The sequence below is a fragment of the Lactuca saligna genome, chromosome 3 (assembly GCF_052625555.1).
Source record: "Lactuca saligna cultivar CGN05327 chromosome 3, ASM5262555v1, whole genome shotgun sequence".
Taxonomy (NCBI): Eukaryota; Viridiplantae; Streptophyta; class Magnoliopsida; order Asterales; family Asteraceae; genus Lactuca; species Lactuca saligna.
In genome coordinates, this window is record NC_136419.1 from 164269253 (window position 1) to 164290796 (window position 21544).

Here is a 21544-nt window from a genome sequence, read left to right on the forward strand (position 1 = left end):
TACAACATCAACAATTATATATACCCTACTGTGTAGAGTAGAATAACTGTGATCTAAGGCAAATATCTCCTTCGTCATGTCTTCTCCTAATTCTTGAACTTTGAGATTGACATTTTCACGAACCATCTTCACATCTAGAACAAAATGAATATGTTGAGACTTGGCAGTTTCTTTAAATTCATGAATTGCACTATTGAAAAAATCAAGTTGATATTTGATTCGTAACTCAGCAGACTCATCCGTTCGATTAAGGCCTTGTTTGGTAACCTATTAATTGGAAAATTAAGAGGTAGTATCTTAATTTTTAAGATCCAAATTTTTTGGTAACATGTGAATTTATCACTCTTAATTTGTAAAATGCCTCTTAATTTTTTAGATCTTTGGATGCATCTGAAATCAAAAAAGGGACGTGCATTCCACATTTTCCCTGGTACACCTCCTTTCCCTCTTCTCTTTCATTAACAAATGTCGACCCATACTTGTGCTATCACCGACACATCATTAAACTTACACACCCCCTCATCGCACACATCATTGTTGTATGCCCACTCCCTCTCTGATCAGCAAATCCCTCTCCAAATATTTTCCTTAACATTAACGTTCCTTTAATTGATTCCATACCTATCCCGTATCATTCTTGTCCAACAACGAAGGCGAAATTTTGGATTTTTCCCATCGTCTTCCCATTGTGAAATGGGGCTTTAGTTCGATTTCCCATCTCCAAATCATATCAGGTATATTCTGCTTGATTTTCATGTATCTACTTAGTTCTGATTTGATGATTTTTCATTCGGTTCGGTTTTCAATTAGTAAGATGAATCCTTCGATTTTCTGTCAGAAACAATATTTTGTTCAAACTATGTTTACTTTAATTGACAATACATGATTTCGTTTTGAAAAAATTAAAATTCGTGGCAGATTATTACATCTTCAATATTTTTTTCAAATTGTAATATGTATGAAGTTTATATGAAGTCTACTTATTTTTGTTGTTAATAAGTTGTATGAAGTTCTTATAGAAGGTGAATGGATTTGTAGGTGAAAGGTGTTGAATCTTCTTCTGTCGTTTGGGGTGCTGCTATTCACCCAACTTGAAGCTCATCTTCACAGGAAAACAACAACGGCTGGAAATGGAATGAAGATCCATGATTGATCTGCCTTCACAGGGAAATAACGAATGTTTTATTTGAAACGACCAAATGTAGATGCAATCTTGGTGTATGTTCATCGTTTCCTGTTTATGTGGGTATTGATGATCTACAAATAGTGGTTATTGTTTTTATTATTATATCTTTGTTTACAACAAAAAAAGTTATTGATTCAATTGTTGGTTCAAATATTTTGTAAAACAAAAATGTTGAATTCAACAAAAATTAGTATACAAGGATAAAATGGTCATTTTCATTTTTCAGCACAACAATTCAGATGTTTCAACCAAACAACATGTTAAAATTCAGATCTTAAAAATTCAGACCCTCTTAGAAATTCAGATCTCTTAAAAATTCAAATCTTAAAAATTCAGATCCTGCCAAATAGCCCCTAAGCTTATCTAATATACAATGCTCTTGAGCTTGGAACATAACATCAACATCAAGAGCGGATATCGAATTTTTACCACCATGATCAGCTTGCAATTGAAGTAAAGAGTTTAGCTTCCTGTTCAAAATTGTCAACTGCTTTCCTGACGTCAACATATGATCAGGAATGTCTTCTTCCTCAGAATTGAACTGTATTTCAGCAAAAGAACCCATAAAGCCGCTATCATCCATGTCGTCTTCGTTAACAATTTATGGTTCTTCAGGGGATTGGGAAGGAAACAATGAGGTAATATGTTATTGGATAATGTTGTCAAAAGTAGGAGAATGAGAAAACGAAGGATTTTTAGATGTATTGGGAACAATATATGGTGGTAATGAAACAGTGGTGTTAAGAATTGGGCTTTGTTATGTAATACTCCTTCACCCGTATTAACATTTAAACTCGCATCAGATACGTTTGCATTGATGTTTGAAGTTCGTACCTCCTCATTAAATAAATCAGTATTTGAAACTTCAAGTGGTATGATCGATGTCTGCTCAGGATTTCAAGGCTTATGTTGTTCACAGTGATTAATGGTTATGTCAACTATTGAAGTTTCCACATTGCCATCAAGATTTTCAGTCTCCTCGAAAGTCGATTGAACTGGAGAATCCATAAACGGTGAAGAATGACCCATTGTATTAGTGATTGCAGTTTCAGGAACCACTTCTTCATCATTTGAGTATTCTTGCAAAACTAACTTCCTTTGCTTTTTTTGTTTCATTTGATTTGTAGAAATGTGTTTGGCCATGTCTTCAGCATGCCTCTTCTTAGATTGTGGAGAAACAGGTGTTGGAATTTCTCGAAAGACCACCCCCTTTCGTGTCACTTGAGGTTTATAATGAAGTTTTGGAGAAAAACTTGTCGATTTTTTATGTCAACTATAAGTCGTTTTCTTCAGCCATTTAAGAACACCATATTTCATAGCAACAACCTCTTTTTCAGGAATAACGAGTTTAGTAAATATGGGCGGTTGATCCTTCTTCTTGGAAACTTTATCACCTTTAGCTTTTGTCTTCAAAACTTTTTCGGGACTGACATGAGGAGGACTCTCCTAAACTTTCTTCTGTGAAACTCTTTTCTTTTTCGAAGAACCTTCAGTTGAAGCATCCAACAATTTTCCAGTTTCAATTGAAGGATTAATTGTTGTCAAGTATTCTTATAGAATTGGATTGACAGGATCAACTTTTTGAAGCATCACATCAGGAATGCGAGCCACTGAAGGAAAAACATCAACATCATCCTCCACAGACTTAGGATAATGATAGGTACCAAAGTCTGCCAATTCCTCATTGTCAGAAGCCAGAATTCCCTCCTTCGTGTAGACAAACTGCAATATCAAGCTCCAGTATCGAGCACACAAAAACTCCATCAACAACATTTGTGTTCTCAATACTCTTGAGAAATTCCTTCCAAAGTTGAGTCGTGTAATCCAGATGTAAGTTGTAGTAGATTCCAGCAACAATAGTATATTCTTTCAACTGGCCTTTGTCTAACCCTGATGTTCTTCCGGTTAAACAACAAAGATAGATTCCAAACATAAAGTTCCAAAGACATGGTAAAACAGACTTCTTGAAGTCACTAATCTTGGTAAGAACAGGTTGATGACCCATCTCATTAAACATGTGAATGATTTGGGCATGGTAAACCTTAGAAAAAGGTTCAACATCAGGAGTATTCTTGAGCAAAAAGTTTCATGGATAACCTGAATTTCTTGTCATTGGTGAGTTGGAAAGTAACAATCTGCATTGTCTTGTTGTATGTAGCCGTGGAACCAGCAAGCGATAACCAAGTAAGAGGAACTGCAAGCGAACTGAACATTATAGTTGACAATACTGAATGATGAAGAGCAACAATTAGCATCTGTAACCCCTTTAGATAAGCATCAACATCATTAAGAACTCGATCATTGGAGCTTTGAATCTTCATGATTGGATGAGAGGTAATATCTTCAGTGCTTAGGAATTGATTGGCCGCCATTGCTAGGGTTATGAATTTCTTGAAGAAATCAGAGACAAAAGGAACACATCTCTTGTGAACATTAAGTAGGCATAAAATTGGAACTGACCCTCAAAATCTCTTTTTATAGTTGATTTGAATTTTGAATTTTGAAACAGTTTATGCATTAAATGTGGCTGACGTGTATCCTTGAAAATTGCACCCATCACCAGAAAAGTAGGCATGCGTGAACAATAAATCATCACTTTCTCCTTGAAACTCGGGATGGAACACGAAACATCACATCACACAGGCTGTTAACTTGTACCAAGAGAATCATAATCGTCACCAACCTTCGGCATGGAGGTTAGGCTCTTTTGCTTTTGGGTTTGAGAAGCAAAGTCATATACCAGACTTTCGAAATCATCAGACTGAGTTGCTATTACTCAAAACCCCAATGATTTCGTGAGTGCAATGTGTGCTAAAGAGAAAGATAAAAAACAAGGTAAGAAAATTTTTGTTATGTGATGTCAAAAGTATTTTGACACGAATGCAATTTGATCCCACACAAATATCATTTCATTATTCATCAAGAGAGATGACTAACAGCTTGTGTAGTTTATTGTGAATTATAATCAAATACTTATAGAGAAGTATCGAAGGGACTCTTTTATCAGGTTTCAAAGGTGGCTGAAGATTTCGTTACAAATCACATCTAAACATAAGAGTGACAAGTTGTAAACGAAGTTACCTGTTTGATCAGTGTAGTCAGTGACAAGTAGGATTTGAAAATTTAGTAAGTAATGAAGGTTGATAATGACACTCAAATGGAAATCAAATTATTTAACCTAAATTATTCTTGAATCTGGTTGGGTAACAAATGTCCTGCGTTTCAAACATTTGATCAAGATTACGAAAAAAGAAAGAATATGTTTTTGAGTATCGAAAATAGCAATTGAAACGAAAATTCCGTTAAAATCTGGAAATAAGTTCCCCGTCATTTCCTTATGTTTCGAAAGTTTGGGTTTCACTTCCATTACGGTGTAATGATGTTGGATCATAAACACATAGTTTTTATATGTCTAGATCCAAATTGGTTTGTACCATAAATCTCTTGGACATATGTAATTGTGTGTGATCGTGAAATAACTGTAGGATGAAAAAGGTTGCTGTAAAGATTCGAAAGTACCACTGATGTTTATTTACCAAGCAGAAAACTCTAAACTCAGTTGAATAGAGTACGGTAGCTTAATGGCTAATGGGAATATAGCCTAGTTAGGAAGAATCCTTCGAATGAGAAATTCAATAAGGCTTCGAAACCCATTGAGTCTTGGATGCTTGGGTCGACATGCTGCAACATGCTTGTAGAGACAATCTAACTAGTACATAGTTTCGAAAATTTAACTCTCCCTTAAGCAGCATGTATGAAACTCCAAAAATCCTTGATAATACTTCGACCTGAAAAGATTTACACAAACAAAACAAAAAAATAATTTTATATTTTAGAGTATTTTTTAAATGAAACTAACAAAAATAACGAAAAAACTTTTTGGTATTTTTGATATTTGAAAACTAAAAAAAAAGAACGAAAATATTTTTGTTGTTTTTGACTGTTGATAACGAAAGAAAAAGAATTGTAGCCGACTAACGAAAATATTTAACAAAGAAAAAGTAATGAAAATGTTGAAAATCGATGAACATTTTATCGAAAGCGAAGCATGTGGAAGCGTTGACCATGAACAGTAACCACCACATCGACACTTTTCGACCCTTTTGCCTTTTTCAATCTAACAAAATGTGTCCAAGAATAGAATTCGCATCCAACATTCCTAAGCCATGCATGATCCTTCTGAAATATTTCTCATCCAAAGATTTTGTAAATATATCAGCATGTTAATCAATTGTCTTTACAAAGTGTACTTCTATATTTCCATTTTCAACATGATCCTTTATAAAATGATAACAAAGACCTATGTGTTTAGTTTTTGAATGTTGCACAGGACTGTGACAAATGTGCATGGCACATTGTAAATCAGAATACAATGAAATTTTCTTCATGTTGATTTCATAATCATGCAGTTGACTTTGAATGCATACGATTTGAGAAGTGTAACCTGCAGCAACCACATACTCTGCTTCTGCTGTGGAAATCAAAACACATGTTTGTTTATTCGATTGCCAACTCACAAGCTTCCCATCCAGTAATTGACATCCGCCACTTGTGCTTTCGCGATCAAGATTACAACCTCCCAAATCAGCATCTGAAATATGATTGAATAAACAACCTTGTTTTTGAAGGATACCACAGTCCTAATGAAGTTGTTCTTTTGAGATAACCAAAAATATTTTTGACTGTAGTGAGATGTGGTTCTCTGGGGTTTTATTGGTACCTAGCACAATTGCACACAGAAAACATGATATCAAGTTGACTTGTGGTAAGGTAAAGTAATGAACCTATCATGCTTCGATACAAAGTGATATCCATAGTTGGTTTATCTAACGAAGGATCAATTTTCATTCCAACTGCCATTGGTACTCTAAGCTTTGTGTTATTCTTCATGCCAAACTTTTCAAGAAGATTTCGTATATACTTTTCTTGATTGATGAATAATCCTTCTCTACTTGACCAATATTTAGACCCAGAAAGTTGTTGATTTTTCCCATCATGCTCATTTCAAATTGACTTTTCATCAAATTTTCGAATTCTCTTGACAAAGAAGGGTAAGTAGAGCCAAAAATAATATCACCAACATAAATTTGAACAATCATTAAATGATTCCCAACTTTCTTTCGAAAAAGAGTGGGATCAACTAATCGTTGTTTAAATTTTGATTGTTTCAAAAATTAGTAAGAGTTGCAAACCAGGTTCGTGGTCCTTGTTTTAACCCATAAACAACTTTATCTAAGATATAACAATGATCAGGATATTCTTCGTTAAAAAAACTTGGGGGTTGCTCCACATACACAGTCTCTTCGAGCTCACCATTAAGAATCGTACACTTTACATCCATCTGGTAGACATCAAAATCCTTGTACGTTGCACGAGCTAGAAATATTCGAATAGCCTCGAGTCTTGCAACAAGGGAGAAGGTTTCCTCATAGTTTATACCTTCTTGTTGCGAATAACCTTTAACTACTAGCCTAGATTTATTTCGTACAACATTACCATCTTTATTAGTTTTGTTTTTAAGGATCAATTTTAAGCCCACAATTGAAACATCATATGGTTTGGGAATTAATCTCCATACATTGTTTCTTTCAAATTCAGCACATACAAATTGCATAGAAACAACCCAATTAGGATGTTCCATAGCATCTTTGACTGATTTCGGTTCAATTTTTGAAATAAAAACAATGAACATGCAAAATTCTTGATTTATATTAAGTACCTCATTCTTTTCACGTAATTGAGCTCTTGTGAGCACTCCTTCATGTGCATCACCTAAAACTTATTCTTTTTTATGACTTTTAATCTATCTATTCATTGGAGGATATGCAGAATCAAAGTCCAACTGTGCATCTTCGAACATTTCTTTAGATTCACATCCTTCACCTGCATTGGAAAAATTATCATTAATATCATGAAAAACATCATTTTGTTCATTCAAAACATTTGTATTATTTCCAACTTGCTCACCCTCAACCATTAGATTAATATTTTGATGCTCCCCCTCAACATCAAGATTTATTCTTTCTCTCTCCCCCTCGAAATTATGCTCCCCTCAACTTGAACAATCATCATATCTGGTAGACTTTCGTTATTTGTGAAAGAATTAGTTGATGACACCAATTCATTGTTATCATGTGTAAGAATGGAATCATCCGAATTTCGATGCTTCAGGCACATGATTATGATCAGCGTTAACTTCGATATCAATGGCACGATCTGGAACACCAAAAATCAAATCATAATCAAAATCTAACGAATTCAAATATTGAGATTCATTATTTGATTCATTCATTATTGATTGTTGTTCAAAGATTTTATCAACTTATTTAACATAATAATCATCAAAAGTGAGACTAAATGTTTCTTAGATTTTTCTGGTTCGTTTGTTTAACACCCTGTAAGCAACCGAATTGTGCAAATATCCCATAAATATCCCTTCGTCAGCTTTTGGCTGAAACTTTGAAAGATGATCCTTGAGATTCATGGTAAAGAACCTGCATTGAAAAAGATGAATATTTTAACAATTGGTTTATGGTTGTTGATAATTTCATAAGGTAGATACTGCTTCGGCCTATAGATATTAAGGAATATTCACATATGTGAGCATCATTCGTGTAGATTCATTAAGTGAACAATTTCTTCTTTCTAAAACAACATTCTGTTGAGGAGTGTAAGGTGAATAAAAATAATACGAAATGCCTTTGTCTGTTAAAAACAAATCAAGAACATTTTTCTTGAATTCAGAGCCACTGTCACTCTTGATCTTTCGAACCTTTTTCTTCAAACTTAGTTCAATGTGCTTGATGAAATCGATCAATGCTTGAGCTGTTTCGGACTTGAGTCTTAGAAAATATACCTATGTGAATATTGAAAAATCATCAACAATGACCAATATGTATTTCTTTTTGCTGAGTGTCTCAATAGTTGAGGGTCCACATAAATCAATGTGAAGTAATTCCGAAGGCTCAACAATGTTCGAATCAATCACTATGGGATGACCTTGTCTGTGCTGCTTTCCTTGTTCGCAAGCTGAAAACAAAGTATCATTATCAAATTTTAACATAGGTAAACCTCTAACCAGATCTTGTACCACCAATTTATTCAAATTTTGAAAATTCAAATGTGACAATCGTTTATGCCAATGCCAGCTAACATCAGGCGAAGCTTTTAAAAGTAAGCAAATTGAGGTAATCCCAACAATTGGATTGATGTCAAGAGAAAACATGTTAAACAACACTTGATTGCTAGTGCCCATAATAAGTTACGAAACAATTGTCAAGTTATGTTGAAGACCTTCGACATATGCAACTCTGTTGACTGTGAAATTCCTATTTATGACTTTTCTATATCCCTGAACTTGGCATTTGTTATTGCGGCCAAATTTCACTACTTCACATTCTCTAAAGTTCTATAATCACGGAGATTCTCCTTTCAACCAGTCATATGATGTGAGAAACCGCTATCTATATACCATTTGTCATCATATTTCTCGTCACTCGCCACCTGCAATTAATGAAAGAGTTTACATTCCCGAGGCCGTTTGGGTCCTTGGTTATTAGTTTGTAGGATACTGGGAAATGAAGATCCTTTGCTCTATTTACAAACTATAGACTTTAGACTATCAAATAAGTCTACTTTGTTAGTTAATGGCAAAGAAAAGTAAGTATTCGTTGGTTTAAAATCTTCATTGACTTTTTCCTTTTTCTTCTCAACTTGTTTCACAATAACCGTTGCCTTTGGAAGAGCTTCCTATTGTTTGACAGAAATATCCGACTCTAGTGAAGATGAACTTCCATTTGATGATTCATTCAAATACTTCTCATACTCCTCCTTGATCATTTCTTGAGAAAATTTCGCACATTGAAATCTCTTTCCAGTACCTTCCAACCAATGATTGATATTCTTCATAGTCGTTTTCCCATTAACAAATGAAAATTTTACTGATTGTTTCGCGGGTGGATTTGGAAAACGAGTTGGATCAGGATTGTAAGATTCGAATTTTCGTCCATGAACTTTTAACTTCTCATAGTGTGTTGTTGGTTTTCGTGTTCAGACATGAGGAGTATAACGATTTTGAAATCTATTAACCAATATTATATCTTTGAAAAACCTTTTGAGAGTTCAACAATAGATTTTGATTTAGAACTCGATGATAATCCTTTTGTTCATTTGATTGAAAATCACTTCTTTGAAAATTAGTTGTTGAAACCTTTGATTTGATGTTTGAGGAGACAAATTCTTTGGAGTTTGAGTGGGATTTGGCTTATTTACTTGTTTCATTTTAAAAGAAGTCTGAACACTATTAGAGGTTTTCTTTTCAAAATATTTGTTATGCAAATATGATTTTGACTTGGAACTCAATGATAATCCTTTTGTTCATTTGATTGAAAATCACTAATTTGAAAATTAGTTGTTGAAAACCTTTGATTTGATGAATTCTTATGAAAACTCTTTGAATGTTTATTTGTCATGTAATTCTCATGATAAGATGTTTGAACATTAGAATTTGGGGTTGATTTCGAAACGTGCTCCTTTTTTGAAAAATAATCATTTTGGGACGTTTGATGAGAGAAATTATTTGGAGTTTGATTAGGATTTGGCTTATTTACTTGTTTCATTTCAAAAGAAGTTTGGGCACTGATAGGCGTTTTCTTTTCAGACAATTTGTTAAGCAAAAAATTTTGTTTCTTTCGAGACTTAGTGTTATTCAAACACTTTCTTTCGTGCTTGTCTCTTTGAAATATGATTTTCTTTTGAAACCTTGTCAACTTGATCTTTAAAAGCTTGAGAATTTATTTTGACATTTTTAGAGATAACTTCATCCTTCTTTGAAACGTCTTTTGATTTTTCATATTTTTCAGTCTAAACTCATTGTGATTTTCAGTAACTTTGACATTTGTTTGTTTTTCAACTTTAGATTTGTTAGTTTTAGCGATCCAGGTTCAACTTGATATTTGATGTTGAAAGTTGTATGAGTTTTTGGTAAGATTGTTTTCAATGGTGCATTGATTTGAGTAAAATCCTTCCTTCAAAGCTTTCTTATTATCCTCTTCAACCAATTTGTTTATTTCTGATTTCACACTTTCACCATTACCCTTGGTAACAAAAACTTCGTTTGGAAAGACAACATTATCTAAACACGTGAAGTTTGGATACACCACTGAATTATGTTCAAGATAATATGAACCTTTTTCTTTCATGATTTCATTAAATTTCTTTGTCTCTTCATACACTTGATCTTCAACGTTTCAGGGTATTATGTTTTCTTTCAAAACTTTTGGAACATTTGTCTCTGTTGACACTTCTTCATCATCTTCACTATCTATTTGACTATCATCGACAGTTACATGGTCATGATCAAAAACTTTCGAAGTTGAAGGTTGGTCATTGTCAATTCTAACCTCAGTATCATTACATTTTTCTTTTCCTTTAGTCATTAAAGTGACATTAATGATAAACAAATGAGAACAATCAATAGCTTCCTCCTCTTCAATTTCACTAATATTTTCAGAATCATCATCAATATCAGTGTAATTGTTTTGAAGATCAGCTTTCGAATTCTCATTTCTTTTCAAAATCTTAATTTGTTCGTCTTTGGTCAAGGTGTCATTCACAATATCAACTAATTCCTTAGCATTCAAACATTAATCAATTTTTACTATTCCATATGCATATCTATTATCTTGAACTTTAACAAAATCAACAATTGTTTGTTCACAATCATAGGAAATAGAATCAATTTTATTCCGCTCGAATGCTAAAAAGGGTAAAAGTTTCCTATGTTGTTCTTTGTTAATATCCGAAGAATGATGCAAATCTATCAATCTTCCATACAATATTTTGGAAGAGTTACAACAGATATTTCGTTTTTTTAACAAAAGCTTAACATCTACATTAAGACTATCCTTATCACACATCAAATTTGTTATTTGCATATCTAAGTATTCAATTTTTATTTTCTTCGAATCTAACACCTTCTAGATTTATAAGAGTTGAGTATTTGATTTCTTATCCTCGTTACTAGCATAAATAAGTAAATCATTAACGTAAGTTACGGCTACATCAAACTCATATAAAATGGAATCATAGGCACTTAAAGGAATATTAAAAGATTGTAAAAGAGAACGCACCTGAGAAGTCATTACAGATTTCTATGAAGATGTTGTCACAAAGCACTTCCAGGTTATCTTTTCTTCCTCTCCTTCCACATTCACAGCAAACATTTCCCCGTGTCTAAGGTTTCGCATCTCTTCATCGTCCGAGCTTGATGACCAAATTTGATTTGTGCCATTTTCTTCATCTACACCCTTGGCCACCAAGGACAAAACCTATGTTTTTACAGAAACTTCTTCCAGCCTTTCCATATAATAAGCTTCATCTTTCACTTTGTTCTTTTTCTCATCAGGCTTACAAAGCATGCAGTCAGATGCCATACAATTCGTGCCATTGCAATAATCATAGTCAAATCCAACATCGCCTTTAAGCCTTTTCTCTTTCTTTTCCTCTTTATCATGAACTTCCTTCTTTTCTTCCTTCTTCTCATCACCTCTAGTTTTCCAATAGAACTTCCTTTCACATCATTATTTTTCGACCTTGCATTGAATGGCTTCTTAAAGAATTTGTTTACTCGGTTGTTAGAGTAAAATGCAACAACCTCATCATCAGAATTTACAATCAGACCCTCATCATCTGAGCCGTCCTTATCATTAGCTTCTATTTCTACTTCTCTTCCAATTGCTTTCTAAACCAAAGCTAGTCGGCCTCCCAAACAAACCTTAGCTTCTTCAACAATTTCATTAACTTCGGATTCATGAGTTTTCAACAGATTATATAGATCATTCCACAAAAAGTTATAAAAAGTTTGTTGAGTCTTCACCATTAAACTCACATTTCTCTATTCCTTGCGAATCCACATAACAAATGTGAGATTAAACTCTATTGTTGACCTAGTGATTCCATATCGGGTGCACTTGTAAATTAGCTCATTCAGACGATTGTAGTAAAATTCGATAGATTCACCATCTTTTTGTTTGAATTCTCTTAATTCAACTAGACAATTTTTCACCAAATTGATTTTTGTCTTTACATTCCCTTGAAAATTTTCCTTCAGAGTATTCCATATTTTTTTTGCAGATTTACAACTACAAACATAATTGTAAACAACAAGAGGTAGAGCCCCTCTGAGTTCTCTCATGCACTTTTTCTCATTCTTCAACAATCTTTCAACTTCTTCATAGACATTTTGATTATTAGAAGAAGTTCTAACACTCTAAACTGCAGTAGGGGGATGAACGTCACCGAGAATACACTTCCATAACTCTTCATCGATTCCATTTAAGTAATCTTCCATCCGATCGACCCACTGATCATAATACTCGGGTATCAGCATCGGCATTTTAGTCGATGAACCAAGGATACGAGTATAAGACATCATCGTGTTCATGTTGAAGTTCACCATTAACATACGGATAGAATTTGAGAAAACCTTAAATTTAAATTACATCAAATAGATAAAACTCTTGATAATCACCAATTGAACACTTCATTTAGCAATTGGAATGCATAATCATGTCACAACAGTAGATCTAGGATGAATTTCTGATGCAAAGGAGTGGAAAGCTGAAATCTAGAACGAGATTCAAAACTTTTGCAAAATTCAGAAAAAAAAGATCAATTATGTTTGAATCTTCCTCTAATACCAAATGTAGTTGCAATGACATCGAGAATCAATAACAAGATCAGAGTGAATTATGAATGATGAACACAAGATGTAAATATAATCTGTTTGGCTCAAATTAGCTTTCAAATCAGTACAAAGAGTTTAGACAAGAATACATGAATGGTGAAGTTCTTATCTACTCTAGTACACTTCCCTATTTATAGGAAAAATAAAAGTGAACAAAAAATACAAGGGACCATTACAATAAGCTTCTAAACAAATATGTTGTTGTAGTAAAGTTACAAACTAACAAAACATTAAAATGACATTCGACACCTCACAACTAAATTCGACTTCAACACATGTCCACACGATTCCGAAAATATATAGAACATCTAAATCTAACTTCGTGTGAAGAAGTTATGATAACCTCTAACACTATAAATCTCTATAATTAGAAGAAGTTAAATTATAGTGAGAGTTAGCTATAGGAATCAAAAACAGAGTTGTAGTACTCGTAAATTTATATGTCTGAATAAAAAGAATGTGAAAAATGGAGCTCATATGCAAAAGATATGATCCTCCAAAGATGTAGCAGTCTGAGAGCATGACACATGGCAGAAACCCTAAAACAGCCATGCTCTACGACGTGGACATGAGATCCATGATGTGAATGTGATCTAGGAGACTTCTCATGGCTAGAATGTATATGGAAATTCCATGTAAGTGATATGCTAAATCTCCATGACGTGGACATAAAGGCCACGATGTCAAATCCGTATCGTGACACCTTCCGAAGCTAGGACCCAAATGGCAAGTCTACAAGGTGATGCAGCTATGATTTATGATGTGGACATCCATCCCGCGATATGGGCTTGCCTTGATCAGCCTATAAATATCAAGTTCAACCCTAACCATTCTTACACCTAAATCTCTTCTCTCTCGCTCTCTCTCTCTCTCTCTCTCTCTCGTTTGCTGAAGGCATTCTATATCGCGAGCCCGACGATCACGAACCACTAACCGTTTCTAGTTAGATTCCATAAAATCACGCTACTAGGATGAGTTTCACGGCCCCACTTTTTAATTTTTTCTGGGGAAAATTCATGTTAAATATTATACCAAAGTTAATATTATGTTTATATGATAGTATTTTCATATTAACATAGATAGTTATATTAATTGGGATATATTTGTTCTATATGATATATACCTAGAATATATCCAATATTTTGAATTCATACAAAACTTGCTAGAACGTTGTTATTGAAAATTTTATTAATATAGATCCTGAGTTATATTAAGGAATTCCATATAGATATCATGTACGATATAGTTTCGAATTTATACTCGGAAGTTCTATATACTCATTTTTAAGTATGTTGTTATTATTGGTTTTATGTTAAGATAAAACCTCGTATTTTATTAATATAGCCCTTATGTTATATTCAGGAGTTCTATATATACTTGTTAAGTATGTTGTTATTATTGGTTTTAAGTTAAGATAAAACTTGGTTTTACTTCAAGTTATAGTTGTTGTACAGCCTAAGTATTATGAAATTAGGAGTGACGTTTAGAAGTATAGTCTAGCAACTTAAGGTTTTAGACACAAAAATGATTTTGTTGTTAGGAGTATAGGAAGCTGAAAAAAACTACATAAGCTATTATATTAATCAACTAATATTGGGGATCTTGTTGGAAGTCCTCGAACCTATAACCATTAATCCCATGTGAGCAAGCAAGTCGTGTCTAAAACTATATGGGCTGACCACCCCACTCGTGGTTTCTTGCTACAACCCAACAAAAGTGAGTGAAGAACTGTCTTTTTATTTGTTTATTGATTCGGCATTGATGAAGCGAGCGGTGTTGTTTATATATGGGTGGAATCCTTCGTGGTAGCCCGATTTAATGACATCAATGATGGAAATCCTTCGTGGAATCATTGGTGGGATTTGATTTTCTCAGAGGTTTTGTTTGTCATAGAAGCAGTTACAGAATCATGGTAGCAAATTGATAGAAACAATATACTTTTTCATTTTACAAGTATTAATTTGAAGTATAAGTTTCCCCAATACTTATACTCTTGGTAGAAGGAATGTTTAGATATATCACTTATTTTATAAGTAAACTATTATACCTAGGTTATATACTAAATTTTGGAGATAAGTATGGATTAACATAATACTTTCAAACTATACTTTTGAACTTGGAAAAAGTACCTTTTACTTAGAGTCAAAACCTATGGAGTCACCAACTTTATGTTGACGTATTTTCAAAATACATGTGTTTTCAGGAACTTGATAAGCTGAATGTTTCTCAAACAGGAGAAGTTTTATTATTATCCTCTCTGTTCACACACACACACACACGCACACACACACACACACACACACACACACATATATATATATATATATATATGTATTAGGACGTGTGCGATAATGCGGATACTATGTAACAATCATTATGAAACAAGAATAATGTAACTTTTTATCAATAAAGGTATATAATTTATAAAGTTAATTGTAATATTCATGTATGTTATATAATTATGATATAAAGTTGAGGTTACACCACCCGGTGATTCCGCTGCCGACCCGGGTGTGACAGATTGGTATCAGAGCTATTAACTATCATGAACTAGTACTTTCATAGGAAAGCACAACTATAGTTTAGTGCTTACTCTATTAGGTTTATGTATATCCCTTAGCCAACAACAAAAAGTACTATTAATTATTTATTGCAGGACGACTTACGGGATTGGTGATAGGATAGACATGTCGCTTTGGGTTGCTGGATTTTAGAATGGCTATATACTAAAAAGATCCTGCCCTCCGACTGTCCTGACTGGTCGGTGCCTTATCAACTAGAACTGAAGTAACAAACAATAATTAAATAGAACGTGAATATAACAAATAAGAAATATAGAGTCATATATAAAGGCTTAGACCAATGATGGGAATAGACATTAACACCCGGAATGTTTTTGATCTCAAGGATTTAGATAAAATATTCCAACTATAGTTAATAGGTTTGCAGATCCTATCACAACTAGGTGTAGGTGCGCATATACATTTTATTATGATTAGATCATATAGACTATTTAATTAGGGAGTAATATTTGATAAACCACTTAATGATCGAAAATTTATAGGAATTCGACATGGCTCATTCTTGAGAATGGATAATCATAGAAGATACAGATGAGGAGCAAGAAGTTGCATTTACTATGTTGGCAGGCGATCCCTACTACCGCATAAATCCATCTACCTTCCATCCAATACCTTCTAACGATGGAACACCTTTATGTTCAAACGAATGGGAAGAAAATGAACCAATTGAAAAAAGGAAGCATATGAAACAGACAGAGTCATTTGTATCTTCCTTACCACCCATGAACACACTTTACCATCACGTTCCAGGTGGAGAGTAGATGAAATGCACATCTCATAAGATATTGAGATAGATAAAGGTTAAGAAGAGTCAAAAGGGGACATCATCGGGTACTCATAGAGTTCTAGATGAACCTTTGAGGATAGCACAGATGGTCGATAGGCGAGAAGTAGAAGAAAGAGCTGCTAACAAGTATGAAATGGGTCAATCATCCTGACCATATCTCTCACCCTCTTCCGAAGTTGACACTTTGTATCGACTTTTTGAGAAAAGTGTATGAATAGAAAACAAGATGAACCTGTGAGGATAGCACAATTTGTGAACCATTCGCTCAGACAACTTCTATTCTTAATGATCTTGGCCTTTTTCTTTTAAGGTTTACTTTTCGACTTAGAGCATCCGCTACAACATTTTCTTAACCAGGGTGGTAAAGTATTTCACAGTCATAATCCTTGAGTAACACGAGCCATCGTAACTCCTTGGTAGAATAAGACAATGTCGATGGATGCGACGAATACTTTTGGTCCTCTCCCATTGACAACGTAGATGAAGCCAAAGGTCTCCCCCGAGATGAACTCTTGGAAAACAAAGGGAAGATATGTAGATAAACTGCAAAACAAAGTTAACTCAAGCTACGAAAAAGGGAGTCCAAGTGGAACCAAGAATGTTCCAAGTCATACATCATCCGTACAGACCGAAACTCCAATTAGAAAGCCAAAATCTAGGGCTAATGTTCATATATCCTCTGAGCAGTTCGCAGCTCAAAAACATCAAAGAAATGAGAGATATAAGAAAAATCTAAAGGAAAGAAAGCATTTCTTGAGATCTAAAAATCCCAACTTTGTTTATCAAGAAAAATCATCCATTCTAAATGTGAAAGTCTCTTCACATGCAAATCCTAGGAGTTTTTCACGAACTCAGTCTCAGTCTCCATAAGTTTCAAAATCTAAAAATTTTCAAAAACCTAGTTTTCCCAAACAATCGAATCCTATGGAGAAGTCAAAGTCTCACTTCTCTCCTAACAAAATTGTTTCAAATTCTGCCAAGACATCGCAAGATGTTAAGGGCAAAGGAAAGATAGTTTCGGAGCCTAAAATTCTATTTAAGAGGTCCGAGAAGAAAGTTGAGAATAAAGTTATCAAGTAGATTGATGATTATGCGAAAGATTTGGAACATGAGCACCCCGTTCCGAAAGACTCTGAATTTCTTTTGGTATGAAAAGGTGTGAATGCTACACTGCTAGGAAAGTTGGTTCGTAACATTTGTAGTGATAACGGTTTGAAATTTAAAAACCAAGCGTTTGAAGAATTTCTGACTGCAAAAGGAGTAACTCACAACCTTTCGGCTCCTTATACTCCTCAACAAAACGGGTCATTGAAAGACGAAGCCAATCTTTGTGCGAAGCTGCGAGAACCATGCAATCATTCACGAATTTACTACTCTACTTCTAGGCAGAAGCTATCAGCACAACTTTTTTCATGCAAAACTGATCTTTCCTAAATAAAAGATTTTCCATTACCCCTTATGAAATTCTTAATAATAGAAAACCTAATGTTAAGTTTTTCCATGTCTTTGGTTCTAGGTGCTTCATCTTTAACTCTAAGGAACAAAGGAAAAAATTCAATGTGAAAGCTGAAGAAGTTATTTTCTTGGGGTGTTCTTTAACATCGATGGCATATTGGATTCTAAACAAAAGATCAAAAAGAATCGAAGAGACCTACTATGTAACCTTTGTTGATACTTATCTTAACAAGTATCAAAAGGTCAACTCCCAATTAGAGGAAATTTTCCTATGAAAAATCCAATGACAATTCCTCTTTCTAGTCTTTATGAGGAATTCATGAACCTCTTTGAAGAACCTGACAAGGTGTTCTCTTCAAAATCCAAGGCAACAGACAATGAAGAAGACGAATTGAAAAAGATTATTGATGATTATGCGAAAGATTTGGAACATGAGCACCCCGTTCCGAAAGACTCTGAATTTCTTTTGGTATGAAAAGGTGTGAATGCTACACTGCAGGGGGAGGGTTTAAATTCAACCTCCTCATCTCATACACATGTTCAAGCGGAGAAAGAAACCCTTGAAGAAAACAAAGAACCACCACTCCAGGGTGAGGGTTCAACCTCGAATGAATAAGAACATCTATCATTCCAGGGGGATAATGAAAATATGAATGATGATTCAGATGTACAATCAGAATTTGAGGATGTGAACGTTGAATTGGATCCAACTTATGATCGAAATTACCCCCCCCCCCCCCTTTGACCAAATGGACCAGAGATCATCCAAAAACAAAAGTAAAAGGAGAATCGTCTTTAGGTGTTCTTACGAGAGCACAACAAAAGGTGAAGCAGACTGTACTATTCTCTAAACTTGAGTATTGCGTGTTCAATTTGTTTATCTCCAAATCTAAAAATGTTCAAATTTCTCTTGATCATTCTGATTCGGTGCAAGCAATGAAGGACGAGCTCAATGAATTTGAACAAAACAAGGTATAAAATGGGTATTTTGTAACAAGCTGGACAAAGAGGGAAATATGATACGAAACAAGGCGCAACTAGTTGTTAAGGGATATTTCCAAGAAGAAGGCATTGACTACAAAGAAACTTTCGCACCAGTTGCAAGGCTGGAATTAGTTCGCATCTTTCTGGCATACGCAGCTCACAAGTACCTCGAAGTCTTTCAAATGGACGTCAAGTGTGCCTTTCTAAATGGGTAACTAGGATAAACAGTGTACGTCTAACAACCACAAGCGTTCATAAACGAAAAGTATCCCAATCACTGTTACATTCTGGACAAAGAGGTTTATGGTCTAAATCAAGCTCCAAAAGCTTGGTATGAAACTCTTCCTCACCTTTTAAAACATGCTAAATTTAAACAAGGATCAGTCGAACCAACCTTCTTTCGCAAGAAAGATGGTGACCAGTTGATGATTTTCAAAATTTACGTTGATGACATCATCATCGGATCGACTAACCCCATCTTAACTGTTGAGTTCTGAAAGTTAATGGAAAGTAAGTTTGAGGGTCTGATTAACTTTTTCCTTGGTTTGAATATAAGACAGAGTCAGGAAGTTATCTTTATCAATCAGGAGGCTTATGCAAAGACCTTACTTTCTAAGTTTCGAATGGTGGGAGATTCGAAGGTGAAGGTTCCAACGGTATTTAGAACGAAACTAACATCGTATTTGGACAAACCAACTGCTAATATGATACTCTATCATCAAATGCTATGTTTATTAATGTATGTAACATCTAGTCGTCCAGAGATCATGTTTTTTGTTTACTATTGTGTTAGGTTACAAGCGAATCCTCACAAAACCCGCATGACTGTTGTAGCGAACATATTCAGGTATCTCAAATGAACATCCTCACTCGGAATATGGTACCCTTCAAGTTCAGGTTTCTTTGTGGAAGAATTTTTGGATGCTGATCTCGAAGGTCATGGTTTGGATCGAAAAAGTACAATGGGAGGATGTCAATTTCTAGATGGCAAACTCGTAAGTTGGCAATCTAAAAAGAAATTTGCGTGTCCCTATCAACTACTGAAGCAGAGTACATAGTTGCTGCCACTTGTACTTCACAAGTCATTTGGGAGGGATTTTGAAAGCACCATTCATATATGTCACAACCCAGTGCAACATTTAGAGAACAAACACATTGTACTGAGGTATCACTTTATCAAAGATCATGTGGAAGATGGAAATGTTCAGATAGACCTTGTTAGATCTGCTGATCAGCTGGCCGACATATTCACAAAATCCTTGCCTGAACAAACCTTTGATCGCATTCTTCAAGGCTTTTGAATCATTAAGGCTAAATCTCTTCCGAAACCACCTTCACACTCATAAGGTTTTGATAGACCTATGAATTGGTGTGAACATTCACAATGACTCACAGTCCACTATTCACACAGCGAATTGGTGTGAATGTTCATAATGACTCTCAGTCTACTATTTATTTATGGTTCAAAATATCATGTATGCTTTGTATATTTTATTTATTGCTATTTTATTTATTTCTTTTCCATAAAATCCAAAAATATTTTATTTCTTTCTATTTTTATTTCTTTTTCAGAATAACAAAAATACAAAAATATTTTTTTTATTTTCATTACTTATTTCTTTTCATAAAATATTCAAAAATACCAAAAATATTAGATAATTGAGCAGGTTTGAAGGAATATATCTTGGTGATCTCAATTATGAATAATGGGGTAGATATAAATTTCCTAATCTATGCACTAGTTAAGTGCCTCTAGAAGCATGTTGTTGCATGTAGTCTGAAGCCTCAAAGACTCTATGTTGAAGCCTTATTGAATCAATAACACCGATTGAGTGAAGCCACAAATTGAGTGAAACCCAAACTCCAACACATATTTACGAATTGACGATGAACAATTTTAATGTTCTAGCTTATTCACGAACGAATTAACAAATGACCACCTTCATGGTTTGTACCCTAAAATCTATTTTTATTTTTGTGCGGTCTTAATGAAATGCTCTAGTCCAAATATGTTTCTTCCCAATAGATCCAATTTTTTTACTTTTTCTTGGCATTTCTATACTTATCCAAGTTACTTAAAATAATTCCCAAGCATACTTGTTCATATAACTAAACTGGTGAGACAAGTACCTCATCTGAACGTTCAGATTTATGTCAAGTTTCATATTTTGGATGAAGTTGAATCCACCCTTAAAGCTTAATGAAAAGAAGCCTTTCACTATTTCTCAAAAAACAGGTGATCGTATTTCAACGGGACACCACACAGACACTTTAGAGTCTCTCTTGACTCTGAAAGAAGCTATCATTGTCTGGAATCAATCGACTTTATGTCTTAAACGGACATCACTAGACTCTTATATAAAAATGTTCATTTATTTCTTTATCTTTGGTACACTCTGAAGATCCTAATGATTTTCCAAAGTCTGGTTCGTGGTACTCATGATTATTTTTAGTTTCGCGGAAGAATTGATGGTGATTAATTGCAAAAGGGTGTAACCGAATAAGTTGTGAAAGTGTTTAATTGAAATGGCATATTAAAAGGATAATATTTGGGCACATAAAAATTTGAAACTAACACTGATGTCAAGCCTCCTGACACACGTTACCTCACATCACAGTTGTCACTCATGCTTTTTAAGACGACTTTTCAGTGGTTTGATTCAACCAACCCCCGAATTTCTTTCTCCTATCAAATGGTATAAATGATTTTAACGATTGATTATTCATTACCACTTTCAAAAGAACTCAAAATACTCTCAGCGATTTCTCTCTCTACTTTTCATCTCCTTCTCCACTAAGCATCC